General features: G+C 45.9%; 10 non-coding genes across 10 annotated transcripts; all 10 read right to left on the bottom strand.

Moving 5' to 3' along the window:
- Positions 1 to 980: 980 nt before the first annotated feature.
- On the bottom strand, positions 981 to 1,171 carry LOC130328506 (U2 spliceosomal RNA). The gene has a single exon (XR_008872475.1). It is a non-coding gene; the product is annotated as a U2 spliceosomal RNA (small nuclear RNA).
- Positions 1,172 to 3,250: 2,079 nt separating this feature from the next.
- LOC130328502 (U2 spliceosomal RNA) lies at positions 3,251 to 3,441 on the bottom strand. The gene has a single exon (XR_008872471.1). It is a non-coding gene; the product is annotated as a U2 spliceosomal RNA (small nuclear RNA).
- A 2,090-nt stretch (positions 3,442 to 5,531) lies between these two features.
- LOC130328501 (U2 spliceosomal RNA) lies at positions 5,532 to 5,722 on the bottom strand. The gene has a single exon (XR_008872470.1). It is a non-coding gene; the product is annotated as a U2 spliceosomal RNA (small nuclear RNA).
- A 1,798-nt stretch (positions 5,723 to 7,520) lies between these two features.
- On the bottom strand, positions 7,521 to 7,711 carry LOC130328509 (U2 spliceosomal RNA). Its single transcript, XR_008872478.1, has one exon. It is a non-coding gene; the product is annotated as a U2 spliceosomal RNA (small nuclear RNA).
- Positions 7,712 to 9,803: 2,092 nt separating this feature from the next.
- On the bottom strand, positions 9,804 to 9,999 carry LOC130328505 (U2 spliceosomal RNA). Its single transcript, XR_008872474.1, has one exon. It is a non-coding gene; the product is annotated as a U2 spliceosomal RNA (small nuclear RNA).
- A 3,690-nt stretch (positions 10,000 to 13,689) lies between these two features.
- Positions 13,690 to 13,880, bottom strand: LOC130328504 (U2 spliceosomal RNA). The gene has a single exon (XR_008872473.1). It is a non-coding gene; the product is annotated as a U2 spliceosomal RNA (small nuclear RNA).
- Positions 13,881 to 15,971: 2,091 nt separating this feature from the next.
- Positions 15,972 to 16,162, bottom strand: LOC130328503 (U2 spliceosomal RNA). Its single transcript, XR_008872472.1, has one exon. It is a non-coding gene; the product is annotated as a U2 spliceosomal RNA (small nuclear RNA).
- A 2,089-nt stretch (positions 16,163 to 18,251) lies between these two features.
- LOC130328508 (U2 spliceosomal RNA) lies at positions 18,252 to 18,442 on the bottom strand. Its single transcript, XR_008872477.1, has one exon. It is a non-coding gene; the product is annotated as a U2 spliceosomal RNA (small nuclear RNA).
- Positions 18,443 to 20,529: 2,087 nt separating this feature from the next.
- Positions 20,530 to 20,720, bottom strand: LOC130328507 (U2 spliceosomal RNA). Its single transcript, XR_008872476.1, has one exon. It is a non-coding gene; the product is annotated as a U2 spliceosomal RNA (small nuclear RNA).
- Positions 20,721 to 22,799: 2,079 nt separating this feature from the next.
- Positions 22,800 to 22,990, bottom strand: LOC130328499 (U2 spliceosomal RNA). The gene has a single exon (XR_008872469.1). It is a non-coding gene; the product is annotated as a U2 spliceosomal RNA (small nuclear RNA).
- Positions 22,991 to 24,221: the final 1,231 nt, after the last annotated feature.

The following is a 24,221-nucleotide window of genomic DNA, read 5'->3' as shown; positions in this document are numbered from 1 at the left end:
GGAGACACTGGGGATAATTTTCTAAGGATTTATACTGATTTTTCCTGTCTGAATTTGTCGCACAGAAAGTTGCAGGCCAAATATGTGTGACATTTCTGCGACTTTAGCTTCTAGAGCATTTTTACAACATTATACATAGGTGCTGAATACATAAAAAGCGACTGTTCAGCGACAGACAAGTCGCATCGGCTGAAAGTAGGCCAGAATGTCAGTCCATGTTGGAGCAGGTTTAGATACAGTCTAAAGTATAGATCTCAAAGTCTGTGCACAGAATTTAGCAAGGGCCTCGCACCTTCTGATGCATCAGGTAGGTGCACAATAGCATAGCCTAACCCTCTGTACTTTGGTCTATATTGATGCGGGACATAGACAGCCAGCTGATGACCAATCCATTAGTGCAATGGATGGCTGGAAGCATTTGTCTTTGCCTTTGCAATACCACAGAAGCAATGCATGGTCAATGTACAGCAATGACACACCTGTGTGAACAGCCAGGAGACCCCCCCCCCCCCCCCCCCATGTTATGTTACATAGTTACATAGTTAGTACGGTCGAAAAAAGACATATGTCCATCAAGTTCAACCAGGAATTAAGGGGTAGGGGTGTGGCGCGATATTGGGGAAGGGATGAGATTTTATATTTCTTCATAAGCATTAATCTTATTTTGTCAATTAGGAACATTCAGCACCCACCCGCTATCAAGGCAGCTGCCTATCATGTCATGCCCTACCTGCACAGGTGTGCTGGCTACTCAAATGATCCAATTAAGGAGGCCATTTAGTCAGCAGCAGCAGAAGTCCTGTGCCTGGATGCTCCAACAGCGGCCAGACACAAGCAGAAGCAGAAGCAGCAGAAGCAGCAGCAGCACCACCTTTTTGTTTTTTGGCTGCAGCAGCAGCAAGGCCCACAGGCTGGCTAGCTGGCTAGCCAGCAAGCAGGTAGCAATGAAAGTAGGAATCTTTCTTTTTAACCCTGTAAGGGGGTGGTGCACTGTACCCGAAGATACTGCCATATCGGGTCAATGCATAGGGCGACAGAAGCAAGCTTCGAAATCGGCCCCCGTTCTCAAAAATCCATTTAATATATGGTCCCCAGATAGGGGACGTATCAGATATTAAACTGATAAGAACAGATACTACACTTGATCTTAGCCAAAAGGCCGAGAAGCGATAACCGTGAAAGGGGCGGGCCCAACAAGGTGCCCTTCATGGGCACTATCACTGCTTGCTGTCAGGGAGGCTGCCAGACAATTTTCCATGCACACTCTGGGCTGGGGGGCAGTCAACCACCAGTACACACAGCAGAACCTAAACCCATACCATTATTGCTAAGCAGCAAGACAGGGGCCCATTGCACTCCCACGGGGCCTTTTTAAATGCAATCCATAACCCGGATTTGCCAGGAACCCTTCTTACTCCTCCTACTTGCATGTGACACTGGGCTTAGGATCTGCATAGGAAACACACACACAAGCACACACCTACCTTTGTTGCCTGCAGATGCCTCCTTGGCTGTCCCCAAACGGTATCAAACCAACACCCACGGGAAGCTGTAAGCATAGAGGACATGCCTGCACCCCATTGGACTTACCTGTGTGGGTTAAACCCGGGTTATTTGACAACCTATGGCGGTGATGGTTCTGCTCAGGCAGAGCAGTGCTGATGCTCCTCATAAAGCTGTCGCTGCTGTGAAGGTTCTAGGTGACATCACAAATCCCTATGGTTACATACACAACAAAGCTGGGTTGTTGTTGTTTACACTCTGCAAGGCCTGTGAAGTGAGTGACATCATAGCACTGTAGTTCTGAGGGTTCTAGATGGATGCAACAATCTCCTGTTGCTTCTATGAAGGCCATAATAGACGACATCACCAAACAGCTCCATAGTCACATACACAGCAAAGGAGAGATGTTGTTTACACCTAGTGATGTCAGTGGTATTGAGTGACATCACAGCACAGTGCTAAGGCTCCTGGGCCTGGACACAGCAGCGGCTGCAATATCTCAACGGAGAATACGTTTATATATATGTGTGTGTGTGCGCGTATATATATATATATATATATATATATATATATATATATATTTCTCCGCCGAAATCACTTTTAAACCCATTTCCACCTTTTTTTCCCTTCTCTTCCTCTTACTTTTTTTTCACGTTTTTTTACGTTTTTCTCCTTTTCGCCTCTTTTCTGGGCGTATTATTCTTCTTTTTTTTCGTCTAATGCATACCCCATCAGTGCAGCAATGCTTATTCAATACCGCCAGCAGATGGAGACACTGGGGGATAATTTTCTAAGGATTTATACTGATTTTTCCTGTCTGAATTTGTCGCACAGAAAGTTGCAGGCCAAATATGTGTGACATTTCTGCGACTTTAGCTTCTAGAGCATTTTTACAACATTATACATAGGTGCTGAATACATAAAAAGCGACTGTTCAGCGACAGACAAGTCGCATCGGCTGAAAGTAGGCCAGAATGTCAGTCCATGTTGGAGCAGGTTTAGATACAGTCTAAAGTATAGATCTCAAAGTCTGTGCACAGAATTTAGCAAGGGCCTCGCACCTTCTGATGCATCAGGTAGGTGCACAATAGCATAGCCTAACCCTCTGTACTTTGGTCTATATTGATGCGGGACATAGACAGCCAGCTGATGACCAATCCATTAGTGCAATGGATGGCTGGAAGCATTTGTCTTTGCCTTTGCAATACCACAGAAGCAATGCATGGTCAATGTACAGCAATGACACACCTGTGTGAACAGCCAGGAGACCCCCCCCCCCCCCCCATGTTATGTTACATAGTTACATAGTTAGTACGGTCGAAAAAAGACATATGTCCATCAAGTTCAACCAGGGAATTAAGGGGTAGGGGTGTGGCGCGATATTGGGGAAGGGATGAGATTTTATATTTCTTCATAAGCATTAATCTTATTTTGTCAATTAGGAACATTCAGCACCCACCCGCTATCAAGGCAGCTGCCTATCATGTCATGCCCTACCTGCACAGGTGTGCTGGCTACTCAAATGATCCAATTAAGGAGGCCATTTAGTCAGCAGCAGCAGAAGTCCTGTGCCTGGACGCTCCAACAGCGGCCAGACACAAGCAGAAGCAGAAGCAGCAGAAGCAGCAGCAGCACCACCTTTTGTTTTTTGGCTGCAGCAGCAGCAAGGCCCACAGGGCTGGCTAGCTGGCTAGCCAGCAAGCAGGTAGCAATGAAAGTAGGAATCTTTCTTTTTAACCCTGTAAGGGGGTGGTGCACTGTACCCGAAGATACTGCCATATCGGGTCAATGCATAGGGCGACGGAAGCAAGCTTCGAAATCGGCCCCCGTTCTCAAAAATCCATTTAATATATGGTCCCCAGATAGGGGACGTATCAGATATTAAACTGATAAGAACAGATACTACACTTGATCTTAGCCAAAAGGCCGAGAAGCGATAACCGTGAAAGGGGCGGGCCCAACAAGGTGCCCTTCATGGGCACTATGACTGCTTGCTGTCAGGGAGGCTGCCAGACAATTTTCCATGCACACTCTGGGCTGGGGGGCAGTCAACCACCAGTACACACAGCAGAACCTAAACCCATACCATTATTGCTAAGCAGCAAGACAGGGGCCCATTGCACTCCCACGGGGCCTTTTTAAATGCAATCCATAACCCGGATTTGCCAGGAACCCTTCTTACTCCTCCTACTTGCATGTGACACTGGGCTTAGGATCTGGATAGGAAACACACACACAAGCACACACCTACCTTTGTTGCCTGCAGATGCCTCCTTGGCTGTCCCCAAACGGTATCAAACCAACACCCACGGGAAGCTGTAAGCATAGAGGACATGCCTGCACCCCATTGGACTTACCTGTGTGGGTTAAACCCGGGTTATTTGACAACCTATGGCGGTGATGGTTCTGCTCAGGCAGAGCAGTGCTGATGCTCCTCATAAAGCTGTCGCTGCTGTGAAGGTTCTAGGTGACATCACAAATCCCTATGGTTACATACACAACAAAGCTGGGTTGTTGTTGTTTACACTCTGCAAGGCCTGTGGAAGTGAGTGACATCATAGCACTGTAGTTCTGAGGGTTCTAGATGGATGCAACAATCTCCTGTTGCTTCTATGAAGGCCATAATAGACGACATCACCAAAGAGCTCCATAGTCACATACACAGCAAAGGAGAGATGTTGTTTACACCTAGTGATGTCAGTGGTATTGAGTGACATCACAGCACAGTGCTAAGGCTCCTGGGCCTGGACACAGCAGCGGCTGCAATATCTCAACGGAGAATACGTTTATATATATGTGTGTGTGTGCGCGTATATATATATATATATATATATATATATATATATATATATATATTTCTCCGCCGAAATCACTTTTAAACCCATTTCCACCTTTTTTTCCCTTCTCTTCCTCTTACTTTTTTTTCACGTTTTTTTACATTTTTCTCCTTTTCGCCTCTTTTCTGGGCGTATTATTCTTCTTTTTCTTCTTTTTTTTCGTCTAATGCATACCCCATCAGTGCAGCAATGCTTATTCAATACCGCCAGCAGATGGAGACACTGGGGGATAATTTTCTAAGGATTTATACTGATTTTTCCTGTCTGAATTTGTCGCACAGAAAGTTGCAGGCCAAATATGTGTGACATTTCTGCGACTTTAGCTTCTAGAGCATTTTTACAACATTATACATAGGTGCTGAATACATAAAAAGCGACTGTTCAGCGACAAACAAGTCGCATCGGCTGAAAGTAGGCCAGAATGTCAGTCCATGTTGGAGCAGGTTTAGATACAGTCTAAAGTATAGATCTCAAAGTCTGTGCACAGAATTTAGCAAGGGCCTCGCACCTTCTGATGCATCAGGTAGGTGCACAATAGCATAGCCTAACCCTCTGTACTTTGGTCTATATTGATGCGGGACATAGACAGCCAGCTGATGACCAATCCATTAGTGCAATGGATGGCTGGAAGCATTTGTCTTTGCCTTTGCAATACCACAGAAGCAATGCATGGTCAATGTACAGCAATGACACACCTGTGTGAACAGCCAGGAGACCCCCCCCCCCCCATGTTATGTTACATAGTTACATAGTTAGTACGGTCGAAAAAAGACATATGTCCATCAAGTTCAACCAGGGAATTAAGGGGTAGGGGTGTGGCGCGATATTGGGGAAGGGATGAGATTTTATATTTCTTCATAAGCATTAATCTTATTTTGTCAATTAGGAACATTCAGCACCCACCCGCTATCAAGGCAGCTGCCTATCATGTCATGCCCTACCTGCACAGGTGTGCTGGCTACTCAAATGATCCAATTAAGGAGGCCATTTAGTCAGCAGCAGCAGAAGTCCTGTGCCTGGACGCTCCAACAGCGGCCAGACACAAGCAGAAGCAGAAGCAGCAGAAGCAGCAGCAGCACCACCTTTTGTTTTTTGGCTGCAGCAGCAGCAAGGCCCACAGGGCTGGCTAGCTGGCTAGCCAGCAAGCAGGTAGCAATGAAAGTAGGAATCTTTCTTTTTAACCCTGTAAGGGGGTGGTGCACTGTACCCGAAGATACTGCCATATCGGGTCAATGCATAGGGCGACGGAAGCAAGCTTCGAAATCGGCCCCCGTTCTCAAAAATCCATTTAATATATGGTCCCCAGATAGGGGACGTATCAGATATTAAACTGATAAGAACAGATACTACACTTGATCTTAGCCAAAAGGCCGAGAAGCGATAACCGTGAAAGGGGCGGGCCCAACAAGGTGCCCTTCATGGGCACTATCACTGCTTGCTGTCAGGGAGGCTGCCAGACAATTTTCCATGCACACTCTGGGCTGGGGGGCAGTCAACCACCAGTACACACAGCAGAACCTAAACCCATACCATTATTGCTAAGCAGCAAGACAGGGGCCCATTGCACTCCCACGGGGCCTTTTTAAATGCAATCCATAACCCGGATTTGCCAGGAACCCTTCTTACTCCTCCTACTTGCATGTGACACTGGGCTTAGGATCTGCATAGGAAACACACACACAAGCACACACCTACCTTTGTTGCCTGCAGATGCCTCCTTGGCTGTCCCCAAACGGTATCAAACCAACACCCACGGGAAGCTGTAAGCATAGAGGACATGCCTGCACCCCATTGGACTTACCTGTGTGGGTTAAACCCGGGTTATTTGACAACCTATGGCGGTGATGGTTCTGCTCAGGCAGAGCAGTGCTGATGCTCCTCATAAAGCTGTCGCTGCTGTGAAGGTTCTAGGTGACATCACAAATCCCTATGGTTACATACACAACAAAGCTGGGTTGTTGTTGTTTACACTCTGCAAGGCCTGTGGAAGTGAGTGACATCATAGCACTGTATATTTCTCCGCCGAAATCACTTTTAAACCCATTTCCACCTTTTTTTCCCTTCTCTTCCTCTTACTTTTTTTTCACGTTTTTTTACGTTTTTCTCCTTTTCGCCTCTTTTCTGGGCGTATTATTCTTCTTTTTTTTCGTCTAATGCATACCCCATCAGTGCAGCAATGCTTATTCAATACCGCCAGCAGATGGAGACACTGGGGGATAATTTTCTAAGGATTTATACTGATTTTTCCTGTCTGAATTTGTTGCACAGAAAGTTGCAGGCCAAATATGTGTGACATTTCTGCGACTTTAGCTTCTAGAGCATTTTTACAACATTATACATAGGTGCTGAATACATAAAAAGCGACTGTTCAGCGACAGACAAGTCGCATCGGCTGAAAGTAGGCCAGAATGTCAGTCCATGTTGGAGCAGGTTTAGATACAGTCTAAAGTATAGATCTCAAAGTCTGTGCACAGAATTTAGCAAGGGCCTCGCACCTTCTGATGCATCAGGTAGGTGCACAATAGCATAGCCTAACCCTCTGTACTTTGGTCTATATTGATGCGGGACATAGACAGCCAGCTGATGACCAATCCATTAGTGCAATGGATGGCTGGAAGCATTTGTCTTTGCCTTTGCAATACCACAGAAGCAATGCATGGTCAATGTACAGCAATGACACACCTGTGTGAACAGCCAGGAGACCCCCCCCCCCCCCCATGTTATGTTACATAGTTACATAGTTAGTACGGTCGAAAAAAGACATATGTCCATCAAGTTCAACCAGGGAATTAAGGGGTAGGGGTGTGGCGCGATATTGGGGAAGGGATGAGATTTTATATTTCTTCATAAGCATTAATCTTATTTTGTCAATTAGGAACATTCAGCACCCACCCGCTATCAAGGCAGCTGCCTATCATGTCATGCCCTACCTGCACAGGTGTGCTGGCTACTCAAATGATCCAATTAAGGAGGCCATTTAGTCAGCAGCAGCAGAAGTCCTGTGCCTGGACGCTCCAACAGCGGCCAGACACAAGCAGAAGCAGAAGCAGCAGAAGCAGCAGCAGCACCACCTTTTGTTTTTTGGCTGCAGCAGCAGCAAGGCCCACAGGGCTGGCTAGCTGGCTAGCCAGCAAGCAGGTAGCAATGAAAGTAGGAATCTTTCTTTTTAACCCTGTAAGGGGGTGGTGCACTGTACCCGAAGATACTGCCATATCGGGTCAATGCATAGGGCGACGGAAGCAAGCTTCGAAATCGGCCCCCGTTCTCAAAAATCCATTTAATATATGGTCCCCAGATAGGGGACGTATCAGATATTAAACTGATAAGAACAGATACTACACTTGATCTTAGCCAAAAGGCCGAGAAGCGATAACCGTGAAAGGGGCGGGCCCAACAAGGTGCCCTTCATGGGCACTATCACTGCTTGCTGTCAGGGAGGCTGCCAGACAATTTTCCATGCACACTCTGGGCTGGGGGGCAGTCAACCACCAGTACACACAGCAGAACCTAAACCCATACCATTATTGCTAAGCAGCAAGACAGGGGCCCATTGCACTCCCACGGGGCCTTTTTAAATGCAATCCATAACCCGGATTTGCCAGGAACCCTTCTTACTCCTCCTACTTGCATGTGACACTGGGCTTAGGATCTGCATAGGAAACACACACACAAGCACACACCTACCTTTGTTGCCTGCAGATGCCTCCTTGGCTGTCCCCAAACGGTATCAAACCAACACCCACGGGAAGCTGTAAGCATAGAGGACATGCCTGCACCCCATTGGACTTACCTGTGTGGTTTAAACCCGGGTTATTTGACAACCTATGGCGGTGATGGTTCTGCTCAGGCAGAGCAGTGCTGATGCTCCTCATAAAGCTGTCGCTGCTGTGAAGGTTCTAGGTGACATCACAAATCCCTATGGTTACATACACAACAAAGCTGGGTTGTTGTTGTTTACACTCTGCAAGGCCTGTGGAAGTGAGTGACATCATAGCACTGTAGTTCTGAGGGTTCTAGATGGATGCAACAATCTCCTGTTGCTTCTATGAAGGCCATAATAGACGACATCACCAAAGAGCTCCATAGTCACATACACAGCAAAGGAGAGATGTTGTTTACACCTAGTGATGTCAGTGGTATTGAGTGACATCACAGCACAGTGCTAAGGCTCCTGGGCCTGGACACAGCAGCGGCTGCAATATCTCAACGGAGAATACGTTTATATATATGTGTGTGTGTGCGCGTATATATATATATATATATATATATATATATATATATATATATATTTCTCCGCCGAAATCACTTTTAAACCCATTTCCACCTTTTTTTCCCTTCTCTTCCTCTTACTTTTTTTTCACGTTTTTTTACGTTTTTCTCCTTTTCGCCTCTTTTCTGGGCGTATTATTCTTCTTTTTCTTCTTTTTTTTCGTCTAATGCATACCCCATCAGTGCAGCAATGCTTATTCAATACCGCCAGCAGATGGAGACACTGGGGGATAATTTTCTAAGGATTTATACTGATTTTTCCTGTCTGAATTTGTCGCACAGAAAGTTGCAGGCCAAATATGTGTGACATTTCTGCGACTTTAGCTTCTAGAGCATTTTTACAACATTATACATAGGTGCTGAATACATAAAAAGCGACTGTTCAGCGACAGACAAGTCGCATCGGCTGAAAGTAGGCCAGAATGTCAGTCCATGTTGGAGCAGGTTTAGATACAGTCTAAAGTATAGATCTCAAAGTCTGTGCACAGAATTTAGCAAGGGCCTCGCACCTTCTGATGCATCAGGTAGGTGCACAATAGCATAGCCTAACCCTCTGTACTTTGGTCTATATTGATGCGGGACATAGACAGCCAGCTGATGACCAATCCATTAGTGCAATGGATGGCTGGAAGCATTTGTCTTTGCCTTTGCAATACCACAGAAGCAATGCATGGTCAATGTACAGCAATGACACACCTGTGTGAACAGCCAGGAGACCCCCCCCCCCCCCCATGTTATGTTACATAGTTACATAGTTAGTACGGTCGAAAAAAGACATATGTCCATCAAGTTCAACCAGGGAATTAAGGGGTAGGGGTGTGGCGCGATATTGGGGAAGGGATGAGATTTTATATTTCTTCATAAGCATTAATCTTATTTTGTCAATTAGGAACATTCAGCACCCACCCGCTATCAAGGCAGCTGCCTATCATGTCATGCCCTACCTGCACAGGTGTGCTGGCTACTCAAATGATCCAATTAAGGAGGCCATTTAGTCAGCAGCAGCAGAAGTCCTGTGCCTGGACGCTCCAACAGCGGCCAGACACAAGCAGAAGCAGAAGCAGCAGAAGCAGCAGCAGCACCACCTTTTGTTTTTTGGCTGCAGCAGCAGCAAGGCCCACAGGGCTGGCTAGCTGGCTAGCCAGCAAGCAGGTAGCAATGAAAGTAGGAATCTTTCTTTTTAACCCTGTAAGGGGGTGGTGCACTGTACCCGAAGATACTGCCATATCGGGTCAATGCATAGGGCGACGGAAGCAAGCTTCGAAATCGGCCCCCGTTCTCAAAAATCCATTTAATATATGGTCCCCAGATAGGGGACGTATCAGATATTAAACTGATAAGAACAGATTTTTTTTTTTTTTTTTTTAAGTTTCCCTCAGAACTAAATCATAGTTCTAAGATCTTATGTGAACTAGATTTTTGTGCTCATCATCAGGTAACTTTTTTATTTATTTCCAAAATAAAACAAATTAAAACAACATAACTAACAACAAAAACTCAAATAAACCTTATTCCAAAATCAAACCCTTTCTCCAAGCAAAAACTCCCAAATAATCAATTAATCCGAATTGAAGAGCTCCACTCTTCAAAGCTTTTTTAACTGGAACTGCCAACCATGGCGACACTTGGTAGGTCGCCATGAAGCGTCCCACATCAGGCTTTAAGGACTGCAATACTTTTTCCCTCGCAGTTTCAAGTCGAGTGTTCACTTTTATTTTAAATTTTAGTAAATCTTGCACAAATACTTCTCTTTCTTCCTTTGGGGCTTGGTCCAGCACCTCGCCCAAAAAACCAACAAAATATTCACCAAGAAATCTTTTCTTCAATTCCTCTGTTGGCTCCCCTTCAGAAGCCTCACTCCCACTTTCTTCTTCTTTTTTCTTCCTCTTCAACTTTACTTCACTTTCAAACTCCATAGCCACAGATTTTTCTGGGCAGTTTTTAGAGTAATGCCCAGTCTTCTTATTAATTTCTGGTTCATCTTGCAGCAAACCCACATCTTCTCTCTTCTTTTTCTTCTTTGGACAATTTGCGTACAAATGTCCACTTTGGTTACACAAATTACATTTACCCCTCTGGGTACACGACTCTGTTCCATGTCCTTCCTTCTGGCATTTATAACACCATAGATACGTACATTCATCTTTCAGGTGTCCATATTGTCTGCACTTACGGCAGAAATTCTGCATTCCAGCAAAAAACAGGTCCCCATTTATGGAACCTATCTTGAAACGGGAAGGAGGAAACACTGTTCCCCCTCCCGCCTCCTCCCTAAATTTTACTTTAAACTTCCATTTTGTTGTCCAAACCCCATACTGGTTAAATACTTTACCCAAAGGCACAATCTCTTCACAAAACTGGTCCAAAAAAACAACTATGTCCTCCTCAGGGATATATGGACTATACATTCTTACAGTCAATATTTTTTCTTTCCCTGGAAAATGGGGAATAACTTCCACGCCTTCCCAGATTACATGAGTCTTAGAGGCATCCACTTTCTTACAAAATGAATCACAATCTTCATCAGAGACAAAGATTATGTCATAACACCCCCTCTTGGGGAATTCCAGCATAGACCGAATCTGTACCTTGGATACGTGCAGAAGTCCAAACAGCATGTCCTCCACTACAAAAGAAAGTCCTCTTCCTCTCTTAGCAGAGTCCTTCAGCAGGATGCGAACGCCATTTTTAATCCTCCCGAAAAAGGGCATCTCCTCTTCTCTGGTTCCAGGCATCTCCGGTTCTTCTGCCATCTTGTAGAAAATCACGTCCAACAGGAACAAAAGACACTCCCCCACAGAATGTGGGCAGTGAAAGGGGATCGCTCCCCGTTGTCCGGGGACTAGGCCGGCTCCCCAATTGCAGCAAGGGGGTGAAGTCCCTCCGTTAGGAAGGACGATCCCCCAAGGCCAAGGAGCCGGGTACCCCAGACACCCTCTGGCCAGACCAAATGAGCCGAAACTACACTTGATCTTAGCCAAAAGGCCGAGAAGCGATAACCGTGAAAGGGGCGGGCCCAACAAGGTGCCCTTCATGGGCACTATCACTGCTTGCTGTCAGGGAGGCTGCCAGACAATTTTCCATGCACACTCTGGGCTGGGGGGCAGTCAACCACCAGTACACACAGCAGAACCTAAACCCATACCATTATTGCTAAGCAGCAAGACAGGGGCCCATTGCACTCCCACGGGGCCTTTTTAAATGCAATCCATAACCCGGATTTGCCAGGAACCCTTCTTACTCCTCCTACTTGCATGTGACACTGGGCTTAGGATCTGCATAGGAAACACACACACAAGCACACACCTACCTTTGTTGCCTGCAGATGCCTCCTTGGCTGTCCCCAAACGGTATCAAACCAACACCCACGGGAAGCTGTAAGCATAGAGGACATGCCTGCACCCCATTGGACTTACCTGTGTGGGTTAAACCCGGGTTATTTGACAACCTATGGCGGTGATGGTTCTGCTCAGGCAGAGCAGTGCTGATGCTCCTCATAAAGCTGTCGCTGCTGTGAAGGTTCTAGGTGACATCACAAATCCCTATGGTTACATACACAACAAAGCTGGGTTGTTGTTGTTTACACTCTGCAAGGCCTGTGGAAGTGAGTGACATCATAGCACTGTAGTTCTGAGGGTTCTAGATGGATGCAACAATCTCCTGTTGCTTCTATGAAGGCCATAATAGACGACATCACCAAACAGCTCCATAGTCACATACACAGCAAAGGAGAGATGTTGTTTACACCTAGTGATGTCAGTGGTATTGAGTGACATCACAGCACAGTGCTAAGGCTCCTGGGCCTGGACACAGCAGCGGCTGCAATATCTCAACGGAGAATACGTTTATATATATGTGTGTGTGTGCGCGTATATATATATATATATATATATATATATATATATATTTCTCCGCCGAAATCACTTTTAAACCCATTTCCACCTTTTTTTCCCTTCTCTTCCTCTTACTTTTTTTTCACGTTTTTTTACGTTTTTCTCCTTTTCGCCTCTTTTCTGGGCGTATTATTCTTCTTTTTCTTCTTTTTTTTCGTCTAATGCATACCCCATCAGTGCAGCAATGCTTATTCAATACCGCCAGCAGATGGAGACACTGGGGGATAATTTTCTAAGGATTTATACTGATTTTTCCTGTCTGAATTTGTCGCACAGAAAGTTGCAGGCCAAATATGTGTGACATTTCTGCGACTTTAGCTTCTAGAGCATTTTTACAACATTATACATAGGTGCTGAATACATAAAAAGCGACTGTTCAGCGACAGACAAGTCGCATCGGCTGAAAGTAGGCCAGAATGTCAGTCCATGTTGGAGCAGGTTTAGATACAGTCTAAAGTATAGATCTCAAAGTCTGTGCACAGAATTTAGCAAGGGCCTCGCACCTTCTGATGCATCAGGTAGGTGCACAATAGCATAGCCTAACCCTCTGTACTTTGGTCTATATTGATGCGGGACATAGACAGCCAGCTGATGACCAATCCATTAGTGCAATGGATGGCTGGAAGCATTTGTCTTTGCCTTTGCAATACCACAGAAGCAATGCATGGTCAATGTACAGCAATGACACACCTGTGTGAACAGCCAGGAGACCCCCCCCCCCCCCATGTTATGTTACATAGTTACATAGTTAGTACGGTCGAAAAAAGACATATGTCCATCAAGTTCAACCAGGGAATTAAGGGGTAGGGGTGTGGCGCGATATTGGGGAAGGGATGAGATTTTATATTTCTTCATAAGCATTAATCTTATTTTGTCAATTAGGAACATTCAGCACCCACCCGCTATCAAGGCAGCTGCCTATCATGTCATGCCCTACCTGCACAGGTGTGCTGGCTACTCAAATGATCCAATTAAGGAGGCCATTTAGTCAGCAGCAGCAGAAGTCCTGTGCCTGGACGCTCCAACAGCGGCCAGACACAAGCAGAAGCAGAAGCAGCAGAAGCAGCAGCAGCACCACCTTTTGTTTTTTGGCTGCAGCAGCAGCAAGGCCCACAGGGCTGGCTAGCTGGCTAGCCAGCAAGCAGGTAGCAATGAAAGTAGGAATCTTTCTTTTTAACCCTGTAAGGGGGTGGTGCACTGTACCCGAAGATACTGCCATATCAGGTCAATGCATAGGGCGACGGAAGCAAGCTTCGAAATCGGCCCCCGTTCTCAAAAATCCATTTAATATATGGTCCCCAGATAGGGGACGTATCAGATATTAAACTGATAAGAACAGATACTACACTTGATCTTAGCCAAAAGGCCGAGAAGCGATAACCGTGAAAGGGGCGGGCCCAACAAGGTGCCCTTCATGGGCACTATCACTGCTTGCTGTCAGGGAGGCTGCCAGACAATTTTCCATGCACACTCTGGGCTGGGGGGCAGTCAACCACCAGTACACACAGCAGAACCTAAACCCATACCATTATTGCTAAGCAGCAAGACAGGGGCCCATTGCACTCCCACGGGGCCTTTTTAAATGCAATCCATAACCCGGATTTGCCAGGAACCCTTCTTACTCCTCCTACTTGCATGTGACACTGGGCTTAGGATCTGCATAGGAAACACACACACAAGCACACACCTACCTTTGTTGCCTGCAGATGCCTCCTTGGCTGTCCCCAAACGGTATCAAACCAACACCCACGGGAAGCTGTAAGCATAGAGGACATGCCTGCACCCCATTGGACTTACCTGTGTGGGTTAAACCCGGGTTATTTGACAACCTATGGCGGTGATGGTTCTGCTCAGGCAGAGCAGTGCTGATGCTCCTCATAAAGCTGTCGCTGCTGTGAAGGTTCTAGGTGACATCACAAATCCCTATGGTTACATACACAACAAAGCTGGGTTGTTGTTGTTTACACTCTGCAAGGCCTGTGGAAGTGAGTGACATCATAGCACTGTAGTTCTGAGGGTTCTAGATGGATGCAACAACCTCCTGTTGCTTCTATGAAGGCCATAATAGACGACATCACCAAACAGCTCCATAGTCACATACACAGCAAAGGAGAGATGTTGTTTACACCTAGTGATGTCAGTGGTATTGAGTGACATCACAGCACAGTGCTAAGGCTCCTGGGCCTGGACACAGCAGCGGCTGCAATATCTCAACGGAGAATACGTTTATATATATGTGTGTGTGTGCGCGTATATATATATATATATATATATATATATATATATATATATATATTTCTCCGCCGAAATCACTTTTAAACCCATTTCCACCTTTTTTTCCCTTCTCTTCCTCTTACTTTTTTTTCACGTTTTTTTACGTTTTTCTCCTTTTCGCCTCTTTTCTGGGCGTATTATTCTTCTTTTTCTTCTTTTTTTTCGTCTAATGCATACCCCATCAGTGCAGCAATGCTTATTCAATACCGCCAGCAGATGGAGACACTGGGGGATAATTTTCTAAGGATTTATACTGATTTTTCCTGTCTGAATTTGTCGCACAGAAAGTTGCAGGCCAAATATGTGTGACATTTCTGCGACTTTAGCTTCTAGAGCATTTTTACAACATTATACATAGGTGCTGAATACATAAAAAGCGACTGTTCAGCGACAGACAAGTCGCATCGGCTGAAAGTAGGCCAGAATGTCAGTCCATGTTGGAGCAGGTTTAGATACAGTCTAAAGTATAGATCTCAAAGTCTGTGCACAGAATTTAGCAAGGGCCTCGCACCTTCTGATGCATCAGGTAGGTGCACAATAGCATAGCCTAACCCTCTGTACTTTGGTCTATATTGATGCGGGACATAGACAGCCAGCTGATGACCAATCCATTAGTGCAATGGATGGCTGGAAGCATTTGTCTTTGCCTTTGCAATACCACAGAAGCAATGCATGGTCAATGTACAGCAATGACACACCTGTGTGAACAGCCAGGAGACCCCCCCCCCCCCCATGTTATGTTACATAGTTACATAGTTAGTACGGTCGAAAAAAGACATATGTCCATCAAGTTCAACCAGGGAATTAAGGGGTAGGGGTGTGGCGCGATATTGGGGAAGGGATGAGATTTTATATTTCTTCATAAGCATTAATCTTATTTTGTCAATTAGGAACATTCAGCACCCACCCGCTATCAAGGCAGCTGCCTATCATGTCATGCCCTACCTGCACAGGTGTGCTGGCTACTCAAATGATCCAATTAAGGAGGCCATTTAGTCAGCAGCAGCAGAAGTCCTGTGCCTGGACGCTCCAACAGCGGCCAGACACAAGCAGAAGCAGAAGCAGCAGAAGCAGCAGCAGCACCACCTTTTGTTTTTTGGCTGCAGCAGCAGCAAGGCCCACAGGGCTGGCTAGCTGGCTAGCCAGCAAGCAGGTAGCAATGAAAGTAGGAATCTTTCTTTTTAACCCTGTAAGGGGGTGGTGCACTGTACCCGAAGATACTGCCATATCAGGTCAATGCATAGGGCGACGGAAGCAAGCTTCGAAATCGGCCCCCGTTCTCAAAAATCCATTTAATATATGGTCCCCAGATAGGGGACGTATCAGATATTAAACTGATAAGAACAGATACTACACTTGATCTTAGCCAAAAGGCCGAGAAGCGATAACCGTGAAAGGGGCGGGCCCAACAAGGTGCCCTTCATGGGCACTATCACTGCTTGCTGTCAGGGAGGCTGCCAGACAATTTTCCATGCACACTCTGGGCTGGGGGGGCAGTCAACCACCAGTACACACAGCAGAACCTAAACCCATACCATTATTGCTAAGCAGCAAGACAGGGGCCCATTGCACTCCCACGGGGCCTTTTTAAATGCAATCCATAACCCGGATTTGCCAGGAACCCTTCTTACTCCTCCTACTTGCATGTGACACTGGGCTTAGGATCTGCATAGGAAACACACACACAAGCACACACCTACCTTTGTTGCCTGCAGATGCCTCCTTGGGCTGTCCCCAAACGGTATCAAACCAACACCCACGGGAAGCTGTAAGCATAGAGGACATGCCTGCACCCCATTGGACTTACCTGTGTGGGTTAAACCCGGGTTATTTGACAACCTATGGCGGTGATGGTTCTGCTCAGGCAGAGCAGTGCTGATGCTCCTCATAAAGCTGTCGCTGCTGTGAAGGTTCTAGGTGACATCACAAATCCCTATGGTTACATACACAACAAAGCTGGGTTGTTGTTGTTTACACTCTGCAAGGCCTGTGGAAGTGAGTGACATCATAGCACTGTAGTTCTGAGGGTTCTAGATGGATGCAACAACCTCCTGTTGCTTCTATGAAGGCCATAATAGACGACATCACCAAACAGCTCCATAGTCACATACACAGCAAAGGAGAGATGTTGTTTACACCTAGTGATGTCAGTGGTATTGAGTGACATCACAGCACAGTGCTAAGGCTCCTGGGCCTGGACACAGCAGCGGCTGCAATATCTCAACGGAGAATACGTTTATATATCATGTGTGTGTGTGCGCGTATATATATATATATATATATATATATATATATATATATTTCTCCGCCGAAATCACTTTTAAACCCATTTCCACCTTTTTTTCCCTTCTCTTCCTCTTACTTTTTTTTCACGTTTTTTTTACGTTTTTCTCCTTTTCGCCTCTTTTCTGGGCGTATTATTCTTCTTTTTCTTCTTTTTTTTCGTCTAATGCATACCCCATCAGTGCAGCAATGCTTATTCAATACCGCCAGCAGATGGAGACACTGGGGGATAATTTTCTAAGGATTTATACTGATTTTTCCTGTCTGAATTTGTCGCACAGAAAGTTGCAGGCCAAATATGTGTGACATTTCTGCGACTTTAGCTTCTAGAGCATTTTTACAACATTATACATAGGTGCTGAATACATAAAAAGCGACTGTTCAGCGACAGACAAGTCGCATCGGCTGAAAGTAGGCCAGAATGTCAGTCCATGTTGGAGCAGGTTTAGATACAGTCTAAAGTATAGATCTCAAAGTCTGTGCACAGAATTTAGCAAGGGCCTCGCACCTTCTGATGCATCAGGTAGGTGCACAATAGCATAGCCTAACCCTCTGTACTTTGGTCTATATTGATGCGGGACATAGACAGCCAGCTGATGACCAATCCATTAGTGCAATGGATGGCTGGAAGCATTTGTCTTTGCCTTTGCAATACCACAGAAGCAATGCATGGTCAATGTACAGCAATGACACACCTGTGTGAACAGCCAGGAGACCCCCCCCCCCCCCATGTTATGTTACATAGTTACATAGTTAGTACGGTCGAAAAAAGACATATGTCCATCAAGTTCAACCAGGGAATTAAGGGGTAGGGGTGTGGCGCGATATTGGGGAAGGGATGAGATTTTATATTTCTTCATAAGCATTAATCTTATTTTGTCAATTAGGAACATTCAGCACCCACCCGCTATCAAGGCAGCTGCCTATCATGTCATGCCCTACCTGCACAGGTGTGCTGGCTACTCAAATGATCCAATTAAGGAGGCCATTTAGTCAGCAGCAGCAGAAGTCCTGTGCCTGGACGCTCCAACAGCGGCCAGACACAAGCAGAAGCAGAAGCAGCAGAAGCAGCAGCAGCACCACCTTTTGTTTTTTGGCTGCAGCAGCAGCAAGGCCCACAGGGCTGGCTAGCTGGCTAGCCAGCAAGCAGGTAGCAATGAAAGTAGGAATCTTTCTTTTTAACCCTGTAAGGGGGTGGTGCACTGTACCCGAAGATACTGCCATATCGGGTCAATGCATAGGGCGACGGAAGCAAGCTTCGAAATCGGCCCCCGTTCTCAAAAATCCATTTAATATATGGTCCCCAGATAGGGGACGTATCAGATATTAAACTGATAAGAACAGATACTACACTTGATCTTAGCCAAAAGGCCGAGAAGCGATAACCGTGAAAGGGGCGGGCCCAACAAGGTGCCCTTCATGGGCACTATCACTGCTTGCTGTCAGGGAGGCTGCCAGACAATTTTCCATGCACACTCTGGGCTGGGGGGCAGTCAACCACCAGTACACACAGCAGAACCTAAACCCATACCATTATTGCTAAGCAGCAAGACAGGGGCCCATTGCACTCCCACGGGGCCTTTTTAAATGCAATCCATAACCCGGATTTGCCAGGAACCCTTCTTACTCCTCCTACTTGCATGTGACACTGGGCTTAGGATCTGCATAGGAAACACACACACAAGCACACACCTACCTTTGTTGCCTGCAGATGCCTCCTTGGCTGTCCCCAAACGGTATCAAACCAACACCCACGGGAAGCTGTAAGCATAGAGGACATGCCTGCACCCCATTGGACTTACCTGTGTGGGTTAAACCCGGGTTATTTGACAACCTATGGCGGTGATGGTTCTGCTCAGGCAGAGCAGTGCTGATGCTCCTCATAAAGCTGTCGCTGCTGTGAAGGTTCTAGGTGACATCACAAATCCCTATGGTTACATACACAACAAAGCTGGGTTGTTGTTGTTTACACTCTGCAAGGCCTGTGGAAGTGAGTGACATCATAGCACTGTAGTTCTGAGGGTTCTAGATGGATGCAACAACCTCCTGTTGCTTCTATGAAGGCCATAATAGACGACATCACCAAACAGCTCCATAGTCACATACACAGCAAAGGAGAGATGTTGTTTACACCTAGTGATGTCAGTGGTATTGAGTGACATCACAGCACAGTGCTAAGGCTCCTGGGCCTGGACACAGCAGCGGCTGCAATATCTCAACGGAGAATACGTTTATATATATGTGTGTGTGTGCGCGTATATATATATATATATATATATATATATATATATATATATATTTCTCCGCCGAAATCACTTTTAAACCCATTTCCACCTTTTTTTCCCTTCTCTTCCTCTTACTTTTTTTTCACGTTTTTTTACGTTTTTCTCCTTTTCGCCTCTTTTCTGGGCGTATTATTCTTCTTTTTCTTCTTTTTTTTCGTCTAATGCATACCCCATCAGTGCAGCAATGCTTATTCAATACCGCCAGCAGATGGAGACACTGGGGGATAATTTTCTAAGGATTTATACTGATTTTTCCTGTCTGAATTTGTCGCACAGAAAGTTGCAGGCCAAATATGTGTGACATTTCTGCGACTTTAGCTTCTAGAGCATTTTTACAACATTATACATAGGTGCTGAATACATAAAAAGCGACTGTTCAGCGACAGACAAGTCGCATCGGCTGAAAGTAGGCCAGAATGTCAGTCCATGTTGGAGCAGGTTTAGATACAGTCTAAAGTATAGATCTCAAAGTCTGTGCACAGAATTTAGCAAGGGCCTCGCACCTTCTGATGCATCAGGTAGGTGCACAATAGCATAGCCTAACCCTCTGTACTTTGGTCTATATTGATGCGGGACATAGACAGCCAGCTGATGACCAATCCATTAGTGCAATGGATGGCTGGAAGCATTTGTCTTTGCCTTTGCAATACCACAGAAGCAATGCATGGTCAATGTACAGCAATGACACACCTGTGTGAACAGCCAGGAGACCCCCCCCCCCCATGTTATGTTACATAGTTACATAGTTAGTACGGTCGAAAAAAGACATATGTCCATCAAGTTCAACCAGGGAATTAAGGGGTAGGGGTGTGGCGCGATATTGGGGAAGGGATGAGATTTTATATTTCTTCATAAGCATTAATCTTATTTTGTCAATTAGGAACATTCAGCACCCACCCACTATCAAGGCAGCTGCCTATCATGTCATGCCCTACCTGCACAGGTGTGCTGGCTACTCAAATGATCCAATTAAGGAGGCCATTTAGTCAGCAGCAGCAGAAGTCCTGTGCCTGGACGCTCCAACAGCGGCCAGACACAAGCAGAAGCAGAAGCAGCAGAAGCAGCAGCAGCACCACCTTTTGTTTTTTGGCTGCAGCAGCAGCAAGGCCCACAGGGCTGGCTAGCTGGCTAGCCAGCAAGCAGGTAGCAATGAAAGTAGGAATCTTTCTTTTTAACCCTGTAAGGGGGTGGTGCACTGTACCCGAAGATACTGCCATATCGGGTCAATGCATAGGGCGACGGAAGCAAGCTTCGAAATCGGCCCCCGTTCTCAAAAATCCATTTAATATATGGTCCCCAGATAGGGGACGTATCAGATATTAAACTGATAAGAACAGATACTACACTTGATCTTAGCCAAAAGGCCGAGAAGCGATAACCGTGAAAGGGGCGGGCCCAACAAGGTGCCCTTCATGGGCACTATCACTGCTTGCTGTCAGGGAGGCTGCCAGACAATTTTCCATGCACACTCTGGGCTGGGGGGCAGTCAACCACCAGTACACACAGCAGAACCTAAACCCATACCATTATTGCTAAGCAGCAAGACAGGGGCCCATTGCACTCCCACGGGGCCTTTTTAAATGCAATCCATAACCCGGATTTGCCAGGAACCCTTCTTACTCCTCCTACTTGCATGTGACACTGGGCTTAGGATCTGCATAGGAAACACACACACAAGCACACACCTACCTTTGTTGCCTGCAGATGCCTCCTTGGCTGTCCCCAAACGGTATCAAACCAACACCCACGGGAAGCTGTAAGCATAGAGGACATGCCTGCACCCCATTGGACTTACCTGTGTGGGTTAAACCCGGGTTATTTGACAACCTATGGCGGTGATGGTTCTGCTCAGGCAGAGCAGTGCTGATGCTCCTCATAAAGCTGTCGCTGCTGTGAAGGTTCTAGGTGACATCACAAATCCCTATGGTTACATACACAACAAAGCTGGGTTGTTGTTGTTTACACTCTGCAAGGCCTGTGGAAGTGAGTGACATCATAGCACTGTAGTTCTGAGGGTTCTAGATGGATGCAACAATCTCCTGTTGCTTCTATGAAGGCCATAATAGACGACATCACCAAACAGCTCCATAGTCACATACACAGCAAAGGAGAGATGTTGTTTACACCTAGTGATGTCAGTGGTATTGAGTGACATCACAGCACAGTGCTAAGGCTCCTGGGCCTGGACACAGCAGCGGCTGCAATATCTCAACGGAGAATACGTTTATATATATGTGTGTGTGTGCGCGTATATATATATATATATATATATATATATATATATATATATTTCTCCGCCGAAATCACTTTTAAACCCATTTCCACCTTTTTTTCCCTTCTCTTCCTCTTACTTTTTTTTCACGTTTTTTTACGTTTTTCTCCTTTTCGCCTCTTTTCTGGGCGTATTATTCTTCTTTTTTTTCGTCTAATGCATACCCCATCAGTGCAGCAATGCTTATTCAATACCGCCAGCAGATGGAGACACTGGGGGATAATTTTCTAAGGATTTATACTGATTTTTCCTGTCTGAATTTGTCGCACAGAAAGTTGCAGGCCAAATATGTGTGACATTTCTGCGACTTTAGCTTCTAGAGCATTTTTACAACATTATACATAGGTGCTGAATACATAAAAAGCGACTGTTCAGCGACAGACAAGTCGCATCGGCTGAAAGTAGGCCAGAATGTCAGTCCATGTTGGAGCAGGTTTAGATACAGTCTAAAGTATAGATCTCAAAGTCTGTGCACAGAATTTAGCAAGGGCCTCGCACCTTCTGATGCATCAGGTAGGTGCACAATAGCATAGCCTAACCCTCTGTACTTTGGTCTATATTGATGCGGGACATAGACAGCCAGCTGATGACCAATCCATTAGTGCAATGGATGGCTGGAAGCATTTGTCTTTGCCTTTGCAATACCACAGAAGCAATGCATGGTCAATGTACAGCAATGACACACCTGTGTGAACAGCCAGGAGACCCCCCCCCCCCCCCATGTTATGTTACATAGTTACATAGTTAGTACGGTCGAAAAAAGACATATGTCCATCAAGTTCAACCAGGGAATTAAGGGGTAGGGGTGTGGCGCGATATTGGGGAAGGGATGAGATTTTATATTTCTTCATAAGCATTAATCTTATTTTGTCAATTAGGAACATTCAGCACCCACCCGCTATCAAGGCAGCTGCCTATCATGTCATGCCCTACCTGCACAGGTGTGCTGGCTACTCAAATGATCCAATTAAGGAGGCCATTTAGTCAGCAGCAGCAGAAGTCCTGTGCCTGGACGCTCCAACAGCGGCCAGACACAAGCAGAAGCAGAAGCAGCAGAAGCAGCAGCAGCACCACCTTTTGTTTTTTGGCTGCAGCAGCAGCAAGGCCCACAGGGCTGGCTAGCTGGCTAGCCAGCAAGCAGGTAGCAATGAAAGTAGGAATCTTTCTTTTTAACCCTGTAAGGGGGTGGTGCACTGTACCCGAAGATACTGCCATATCGGGTCAATGCATAGGGCGACGGAAGCAAGCTTCGAAATTGGCCCCCGTTCTCAAAAATCCATTTAATATATGGTCCCCAGATAGGGGACGTATCAGATATTAAACTGATAAGAACAGATACTACACTTGATCTTAGCCAAAAGGCCGAGAAGCGATAACCGTGAAAGGGGCGGGCCCAACAAGGTGCCCTTCATGGGCACTATCACTGCTTGCTGTCAGGGAGGCTGCCAGACAATTTTCCATGCACACTCTGGGCTGGGGGGCAGTCAACCACCAGTACACACAGCAGAACCTAAACCCATACCATTATTGCTAAGCAGCAAGACAGGGGCCCATTGCACTCCCACGGGGCCTTTTTAAATGCAATCCATAACCCGGATTTGCCAGGAACCCTTCTTACTCCTCCTACTTGCATGTGACACTGGGCTTAGGATCTGCATAGGAAACACACACACAAGCACACACCTACCTTTGTTGCCTGCAGATGCCTCCTTGGCTGTCCCCAAACGGTATCAAACCAACACCCACGGGAAGCTGTAAGCATAGAGGACATGCCTGCACCCCATTGGACTTACCTGTGTGGGTTAAACCCGGGTTATTTGACAACCTATGGCGGTGATGGTTCTGCTCAGGCAGAGCAGTGCTGATGCTCCTCATAAAGCTGTCGCTGCTGTGAAGGTTCTAGGTGACATCACAAATCCCTATGGTTACATACACAACAAAGCTGGGTTGTTGTTGTTTACACTCTGCAAGGCCTGTGGAAGTGAGTGACATCATAGCACTGTAGTTCTGAGGGTTCTAGATGGATGCAACAACCTCCTGTTGCTTCTATGAAGGCCATAATAGACGACATCACCAAACAGCTCCATAGTCACATACACAGCAAAGGAGAGATGTTGTTTACACCTAGTGATGTCAGTGGTATTGAGTGACATCACAGCACAGTGCTAAGGCTCCTGGGCCTGGACACAGCAGCGGCTGCAATATCTCAACGGAGAATACGTTTATATATATGTGTGTGTGTGCGCGTATATATATATATATATATATATATATATATATATATATATTTCTCCGCCTAAATCACTTTTAAACCCATTTCCACCTTTTTTTCCCTTCTCTTCCTCTTACTTTTTTTTCACGTTTTTTTACGTTTTTCTCCTTTTCGCCTCTTTTCTGGGCGTATTATTCTTCTTTTTCTTCTTTTTTTTCGTCTAATGCATACCCCATCAGTGCAGCAATGCTTATTCAATACCGCCAGCAGATGGAGACACTGGGGGATAATTTTCTAAGGATTTATACTGATTTTTCCTGTCTGAATTTGTCGCACAGAAAGTTGCAGGCCAAATATGTGTGACATTTCTGCGACTTTAGCTTCTAGAGCATT

Source organism: Hyla sarda, unplaced genomic scaffold (genome assembly GCF_029499605.1).
Source record: "Hyla sarda isolate aHylSar1 unplaced genomic scaffold, aHylSar1.hap1 scaffold_3086, whole genome shotgun sequence".
NCBI lineage: Eukaryota > Metazoa > Chordata > Amphibia > Anura > Hylidae > Hyla > Hyla sarda.
This window is presented reverse-complemented; position numbering and strand designations above follow the sequence as displayed.